We start from the raw sequence: 8,710 nt of genomic DNA, 5'->3' as shown, positions 1-8,710 counted from the left end.
GGAGCTTGGTGATGTGGCCGCTTTGGGTACAACCCCATTAAGCAGCGTGGCCAGCACTGATCCGAGGTGGCCCTTTGGGGTTGTGTGGCGTGGTCCAGCTGCTCTGCTATTTCCCCGACTGGAAGGACATAGATTTAGCTCAGGGCACTGACATCTCCACAGGCAAGCTGTCATCTTTGGAGAGAGCGGGGATGATGATGAGAATAAAATCATTTGGGTGCACAAAATCTTACTGCTGTGGGTGACGCGTGCTCGCTTTTAGAAGAGCCTGGTTGCTCCTCGGAGGTGAGGAAGCTGCTTGCGCATGGGCTGGGGCAATGCAGGGTTGTCTGGAGCTGCTCGGGGGTGGCTGATGCTGAATAAAGCCCCGACAGCCCCATGCTCTGGTACTGGGGCCCTGTGGGTTGTCACTGGTTTCGTGCCCCGTGACCTGGGTGAGGGAGGTTTCACACCTGCCCCGGGGATGCCGGCAGTCGATGCAAGCCCCGTCCCGGTGGGAAGCAAAGCTCTACCACGGCACCAGCGCCTGCAGAATCAATACAAGCGTCTGTTACAGAGATACACGCGCCAGTGTTTTAAAGGACAATATCAATAAACTCGGGAGAGCTGTTAGCAGGCTCCGACGAGGGCTGGCAAGCAGGCGCTCCCCGCGTCGGGGAGATCATGACCATTGAAATATTGAAGTACTTGCATATAAACTGCGCTTTCAAGTATTTTTGACAAGGGTACTAATTAAATCTTAATTGACACTGCACTAATTAGCTTCTTAATTACATGGAACCACATAATTAGCAGCACACTCTGTGCTAATTGTTAATTAGGAAAACCAGGCTTCCCCCTATCCCCCCCCCCATCCCTCCCCTCCTGTTGTCGCTTTTAACTAAAGAGCCTCTGGTGGGAGGAGGAGGAGGAGGAGGAGGAGGAAGAAAGGAAGGGGGAGGCCGTGAAACCTGGCCCAGGGGGGTGGTTGCATTCCCAGCACAGGGCACTGGGACCGTGTGTGGCTCCAGGTGGGTGTTTGGGCACGGGGACAGGGATGGGGGCACAGACACACCTGTGGGGCTGGGTGCGGAGTGCTCGTCGGGGGTTGTTAAGGGTAAGGTGTTGGGGATGCAGCACAATCCCCCCACCTGGGGATGTCCCCATGAAGCTCCACACTGGCCCCTTTCCTGTAACTCCAGCCAGGACAAGCCGCTGCGGCACTGGGCAGCTGATGTGGGTGTTGGGGTGGAAACCAGGTGCCGAGGGTGCTGGCCCCTGCGCCGACAGACCGCAGTGGCCCTCTCTGCCAGCTCAGTGAATCGTCCCCCCCGTGGCCCCAGGCCCTCCGTGGGATCCCACAGGATGGGTGATACAGGCTCCTTGTCCTGTGCTGAGTTGTGTGACCCCATGGCCATATGCTTAACGTTCCCCAAAGAGATTTTTTTTTTCCCTTCTGGCAAGCCTGTCCACTTGTTCCTTTTATTCCTTTGGTTTTTCTGATTTTTCCTGCCCTTTTATTCCTTCAGTTTTTCTGCTTTTCCTGCCTTGCTCCATCTCTCCTGTCAGACAGCAGGCGATGAGAGCATCTCATGGCTGGGACAGCAAAGCCTTCCCTTAAATGGGTCCTTCTCAGCCCAAAGCCCCCTTGGGGTTTCACTTGCTTTTGCAGGGCTGAGGGCCAACCCTTCCCGAAACAGTCACGCTGGGGTTGCTGCACACACTTAACCTGGCTGGGTGCTGGTGGGGACAGAATCACAGAGTCACAGAATCATCTACATTGGAAAAGACCATCTAGTCCAACCGTGGCTTTGCTCCCGGGATGGATTTTTGCACCTCGGCTGTCTGCGTGGCACCCTGTGTAAGCTCAAGGCCTGGTTTTAGTAGAGGAATTACTCTGGACCTGGTTGTGCCTCTGCCATGTGGGACCAGGGCTCCTACATCCTAGCCCCTGCACCCTGCTGTGCTCCCCAGAACCCTCTAATCTCACTGGGGGTCGTGGCCACGGAGCGATGCCCCGTACCATGGCATGTTGCGCCCAGCATCTCCCACTTTCTCCACATCTCCTGGTCCCAAAAGCTGCTCCAGCAGCAGCCTCACCACCCTGCCCAGCCCATCGCTGCCCATTGCAGCAGGAGAAAAGTCAAAACCCCAAGACTGGAGTCTTGCAGGCCTCTCCCTCCCTCTTTTTTATTTATTTTAATTTTCAATAAGTTTTCCAGAAAAAAAAAAAAAAAAAAAAAAAAAAAAAAAAAAAAAGAGGCCTAACAGCTGCTGCGAATTTCGTCTCTCCCAAGAGCCTGAAGGAGTGGGATGCAGAGCGCGATGCAGCTGGGAGATTGCAGCCCCCTGTTTATGGGGAAAGAGGTGGAGGGGGAAAAGAAAATATCCATATTTTCACCAGGGGGAAAAGAGGAGGAAAAGAAAAGAAAAGGAAAAAAAATGAAGAGGTGAGAAAATTGTTCGCATTTGACAAATCTTTCTAATTAGGGGCCAATTATGTCCTCAGATTCCTAATTGGGATTCCGGCAGGTTTTCAGGCTTGTAGGGTAATTACAGGCTCGTAATTCTATTAAGATGGAAATTTGGGAGAAATACCTTATCATAACATTTAGATTTTGCCATCTGTGTTGACGGGCTGCAGCTCGGGTGGGAAGGGGGTGCTCTTGCTCCCGTGCTTGGAGCCCGATCCTCAGCTGGTGCCAGGCAGCATCGCCGCGGGCAGAGCCCGGCTCTGGAGGACAAAACGGGGACTGGGGAGGTCTGAGCATCATCATCAGGGTCCCTGGGGGCTTGTCAGGGTCCCCAGGGTGCTGAGAGTGTGAGTTTAAGTGAAAATCCCTGGGATTGTGGAGGGCTGGATGTCCTGAGGACCATCTCTGTCCCATCCGCTGCCACCACTCTCCTCACCGAGCATCGTGCCCGTGTTTCTAACCAGAAATGGCCATGGCAATCGCTCGCCAACCCCGGGGAGGAAAGAGCTCCCTTAGCTTCCAGGCAACCATGGTTTTCATCTGCAGCAGCCTCCGTCTGTGTGCAACAGAAGGGGTGGAAAGGCCCTTTTGCAGCACCCAGGAAGCGTGAAGGGGCTCAGGGCATTGCTGAGCTGTGGGGGACAGGCTGGGGATGAGGCTGGCAGGGACGTGCCGTGGGGCAGAGGTGACCATGTGCTGGCACGTCTGGTTTTGGTTTGGTAGCCAAAAGTAGGAGGGATGGAGGGAGAAAACAAAACCTGGGCTTTGGGGAGAGGGCTGTGGGGCCACCAGAATGCTTTGCTTAACCCCAGCTGAAGCATTTAGCGGCGGTTATGTTGGCTGCCAAAAAGCAGAGGGAGGTTACAGCCCCTTCCCCTTTCAATGCATGGAGGAAAAGCACACTATTTAACAAAAAAATAAAAATAAATTAAAGCCCTGATGTATTTTGTTTCAATAATTGCAGTGTTTTTTTCCTCTTTTTCCCTGTTATATTTTTTTGCAGAAGCGGTTTGATGTGACATGGGGTGACAAATGGCTGGAGTTGCAGCAGGAGCACCCCTCACTCGGGGGGCTGGTTAGTGGCCGGGGGGGCCCAGGGGGTCCGGCTGTGCAGGCACAAGGTGCTGGCGCTGTGAGCAACCCACTGATGCCCCTGCAGAGATCCACGTGACAGGGACACATGCCTGGAGCCCCCAGGGACCTCATGAACAGCCCAAATAAATCCAGCAAATCCTGCTTGGACACGATGTCTCAATGGGAAATTCTCCCTCTTCTCCCAAAACCCAGGTGTGTGGTGGCTGTGCTCGTGCTTGTCCCATGCCTGGGACGGGCTGCCGGGACACTCCTGTCCCCATCCCTGCTGCAGCCCCATCCATGCAGAAAAGTTCCTGTGAAGGATGCTGTAATTTGGGGTTCCCCAAATTGTCAGTGCTAATTTTTTTTTTTTCCTCTTGGCTAATGAAACCAGCTGCGAGTAATTATTTTAATCTGCGTTACTGGGCGGGAATGCAGCTTCTTCTGGATCTGCAAATTTATAATAACAGTAAAAAAAGGGGAAAAAAAAAAAAAAAAGAAAACCCTCCTTTCCGTAAGAGTCTTGCTGCCTTTGATCTTTTGTGTGAGGCCCCTTATCGGGACGAGAGTAGGTTTACACGCTGGAAGATAGGGGAATAATACTCCGCGGAGATAAGCTGCAGCCCCGGCTCTCCTTTGTGTGGCAAATTTGATAGTACTGGGAAAATGTTTACTGGGAGACTTTGGGAGAGAATTAGTCCCCAGCGCAGCTGAGAAAAAATAATTGCTTTGCATGATAATTAAAGGGTGGTGGGCTCGGCATCAGCCCCAGCCCCGGGATGGGGTGGGAGGACAGTGGTGGTTTGCTGGGAAGCCCCTTGGCCTGTGGTGGGGTGGCAGAGGCGGCTTGTTATTGCCACGGCCACCAGCCCTCATGGGGACACGGCCAAACCCCCTTATGAAGGGTCTGGGGGATCAGGTAGGAAAGCATTGAATTATCTCTGTGGGATGAGTAGGGAAACACCGGGGGAGGGGGATGAACATCCCTGGAGTGCTTTTGGGGTTCCAGTGTCGTCACTAACTTCTGCTCTTGGGTTGCACCAGGAGCCGGAGCACCACGGTGCAGCCGCAGCGGCTCAGGAGCATCATCCAGAGCAGAGGGAGGAGACCAGGACGGGGACGGCTGCGAGGAGAAACCACACACAAAACAACCTGCTGGGTTTCCGCCGTCTCCTCCGAAAGGAGTTTCCCAACTCTTACAGGTGCCAGGAGGAATTTCCCGACGGCTCTTTCAGCATCTCCAGACGTCCCTTGACTCTTGGACAAGGGCATCCCTCCCTCCTGGGGACATGGGGGCTCGAGGGGAGCAGCGGGGCCTCTGGGACTGGGGGGGTCACCCAGGAGCGGCCCCCACCGCTGCGTAATCGGTTTCCTATTAATCTAGCTTTTTATTATTATTAGTATTGTTATTATTATTAAACATCTCTCTTCTCCCAAATCATCTCAGAGCTGTGGCGAGGTCCCTGGTAATAGCTCCATAAATTTCAGCCATAAAAAGTAATGGAGGGAGACAAATGAGATAATTAGGAATAAATCTTGGCGAGGTCTCTATTCATCAACATCCCCCAGAACCGGCCAATATTCCAAATCATTAGCAAAGCCCGTAATTAACAAAGAGCCAAGGCTTCCAACGTTAATAAAGCTCGCTCAACTCTATATTATCAGGTAGCGGCTGACGAATCAGCCCTGTTAATATTATGGCCTTTGTTAAGGATCTTCTTTCTTTCTCTCTCTTTTTTTAAAGCTAAAAAACCCTGTGTCATTTCTTTTTTTTTTTTTTTTTTCCTCTTCTGCTAAATTTTAATTAGATTTTGCATGTGCATCTGTAGAGGGCAAGTGAGGGGACAAAGGGACAGGGTTTTTTCTTTTATACTCGGGGATACTGGCAAAAGAAGAACCTGATAGATTATTTTTTTTCCACCTTACTACTTTTATTCATTGCTCTACACCTCCCCACTCTTCTGCAGGGAGAAGTCCTCGAGGCTGGTACCAACTAACAGCCAACTTTTTTTATTTATTCATCCCCTTCTCCTTGAGCCTCAGGATTTCTGGAATATGTGTGCAGACAGAAGGTGCATCTCAGCTCCACAAACCTGCCACCCCCAGCCCGCACGTTATTCTGAGCCCCTTTTGGCTCGTTTGGGCTAAAAGCAGAAGGGATTTGCCAAAGAACAGGGCGAGTGCAATGATGGCCTATTGGCCTGTCATGGCTTCAAAATTCTACGGTTTCTGGGGTTGCTGAAGAGTTTTTCAGTTCCCTGCCTGCCTGGGCATGGTGGGACACTTCTCTACATGCTGCCACAAGGTCAGCCAGCCATGTCCTCCACCCTGTCCCCCAGCAAGGGCGGCCCTAGAAGTCCAGATAACTTAAAAAAAAAACCCCACATCTCCAGGTGGGACAGTGACAGAATAGCTAAATTGCAGAAGTTCCTCTTTAACCCCAGGTGCACGGAGGTTTAAGTCCCATCGGCATATTTATGTTGTGTCTGCGCGAATGGGGATATCCCTAGATCTGATAGGGAAAAGGGAAAGATTTGGGAAGGGTGAATAACTTTCTGCTTTAGGCTTGCAAAGGCCAGGGTCAGGGGGTGGGGAAGCAGCTGCGCCCAGTTGCCTCTGCTGTGGAATCTCCCTCTGAAGCAGATAAACACGGGTGAGGACCCAGGAGCAGGAGATGCCGACCTGGGCTGGCAGCTCCCTCCTCCCTTCCAGATGCTCTTGAGGCCGCTGCCAGGCCTTCGCCCTCCCTGACGCCTGATGCCACCGAGCTGGACTCCCACCCTGTGCACCACCGTGGTAGGTTTCTGTTTCTTTTCCAGTTTTAGGGGGCCAGTCCTCTGCTCTCATTAAGCTGATGGAGGCATCTCAGTCTGCTCCACCCAGGGCAGGAGAGAGCAGCAAGCGTTGACCCCACAGGGCTTGCCCTTACCCCCAGCATGGACCACATCCTCACTCCCACATCCCTCACCAGCCAGGGAGGCTGCAGACACCCTTTTCCTTCCCGAAGCCTCACCATTAGCTGCTGCGAGTCAACTACAGGGGGATGAAACTGCTGCTGCTGGGCACCCCTTGGCCTCGCATGTGGGTACGGGTGAATACAACAGCCCTGGAGAAAAGGGAGCACGAAGGCTCAGCAAGGAGCTTTGGCACTTTTCAGAGCAGCTCTCTGCAGCCTTTTTCCATTTTGTGTGGGTTAGTGGTGGCCGTCGGAGGAGGCTGCCTCATGCTGTCTAAAAGCCATGAAGTTAAAGAACCTGGTCTCTGTTTCAGCAAAACTGCCTAGATGGGGCAAAAAGTAGAACACTCCCAATGTGACTTTTCTGTCACCTGTGTCCAGCTGGGAGGAGGTCCCCAAGGACACTCTGTCTGCACCCAGCCAGATGCCACAGGCACAGGATCCCTCACTCCTAGAGGAAAAGGTGGTGAAATATTAAGTGCTCTGTGAGCATTTCCTCCATCTGTGCAAGCGGTTTTATTAAGTGAGAATTTATCACGAGGGGTTTCTGTACTTTGTGCAACACTAACGTGCAAGGGCATTTCATTACGTTACTGCCGCGTGCAATTTTTATGATGCTATATTGAACCATCATCAATAACAACTTTATTGAACATGAAATAGTTCAGATGATAAAAAAAAAAAAAAAAGCCTTATTGAAAATAACTCAATGTAAACATAAAACCAAGGGGACATAAACCAGAACCTGGAACAGTGCAAACTTTATGGGACATTACTGTGTGGATGCGTTCCGCACGCTCGGCGCACACCGAGCAGAGCGACCCGAGGGGACGCAGGGGCACCAGGCAGGGACCATCACACCTTGCACCACGCTCTGCTTCGTGCCCAGCAAGTCCCTACCAAGGCCACAGCTATTTCTGGAGGGCATCACCTGGGATTAGAGCAGTTGTATGATGTGTCGGTGCCCTTATGGGAACCGAGGGGTGGTTGTGGTCTTGTGTTAGGGAGGAGTATCAATACTCATGGCAGGAGGATGAGTCCAGAGGGGCTTCTGGGCCATACTAGAGCTGCACTGACCCCTGGATGTGCCCCTCCAAGCAGCCTGCGATGCTGCAAGACTGCCTGAAAATCTTTAAGCAGAAAAATAATCAAGGGGCTCTTTAAGTGCTGTGGCCACAACAGTTCCCATTTACAACCAAGAAATACTGCCTGAGATTTAAACGCTCACCGCCCTCGTTTGCTTCCTCTCCGCCATGGGCAAGGGTTTGCTCTCAAGGAGGCGACTGCTGTGAGAAAGCAAAGGCTGGTCCTGCAGATGGGCTGTGGGATGGGGATTAGAGAGGGGTCTCCTCCCAGCAGAGCCAGGAGACTGGGCACTGGGGTCTCAGAGGGGTGCTGTGCCAGGCACTCTGTGGGGCTGGACTGCCAGCACTGGTATTTGCAATCCAAACGGGCTGGAGAGAAAAGGGAGTAGGATTTTCATTCCTACTTAGCTGAGCAATGTGAAACAAGAGCTAACCCTCCCCTCTACCCTTAGGTGCTGTACCCACAAGACCAGCCTTGCTCTGCACCCCAGGAAATGGGAATAACGGTGGCTGTAACGTGCACTGAGCTATCCTGACTGAAGGGTTGTGAAAGGCCATGTAAAAGGGAATCCTCTGAAACGCAGCCACCTCTACAGGCAGCAGCATGGTCACTGTGGGGCTGCTCAGCCCTTTGGTATGAGACAAGGGGGGGGAAGAATGCTGAGCTGGGGGTTTGTGGGGACCTGGTGTGGTCCTTTACACAAGCCCAAGGAGTGGACCCCTAAATATCTATTGCCTTGGAAACAACCCTGGGATCAAACTACCCGGGCAAAACATCCCATGGGCAGGGCTGCGAGAGGCACTTGGGACCCTCTGGTCTTTCCAGTGGCCACAAGTTTTCAGGGAAGAGCTCAGAGTGCGGCCACCATAGGAACCTGACTGTCGCCAAGCCCTGGCACAACCTCCAGAGAGCAGTTAATTTTATCTGAAATGCTATAGGGGAGCCCTAGGACTTGGAGAAGAGCAAAACCTAGCTGGGAAGGGAAAGCTGCTCGGTACAAAAAGAAAGCATCAGGACCTCAGGACAGAGAGTTATAGGCAGAAACAGTAGGATTCAACCCTAAAAATCACAGAGACCACCTGCCTCTTCAGCACAGCCCCATGCAAGGGGAGGAAATCAGCTTCCTCCCCTTCCCATCACC

Source organism: Athene cunicularia, assembly GCF_003259725.1.
Source record: "Athene cunicularia isolate RWA chromosome 26 unlocalized genomic scaffold, athCun1 chr26_part1, whole genome shotgun sequence".
In the NCBI taxonomy this organism is placed as follows: Eukaryota; Metazoa; Chordata; class Aves; order Strigiformes; family Strigidae; genus Athene; species Athene cunicularia.
The sequence above is the reverse complement of the archived record's forward strand: the minus strand, read 5'-3'. Positions refer to the sequence as shown.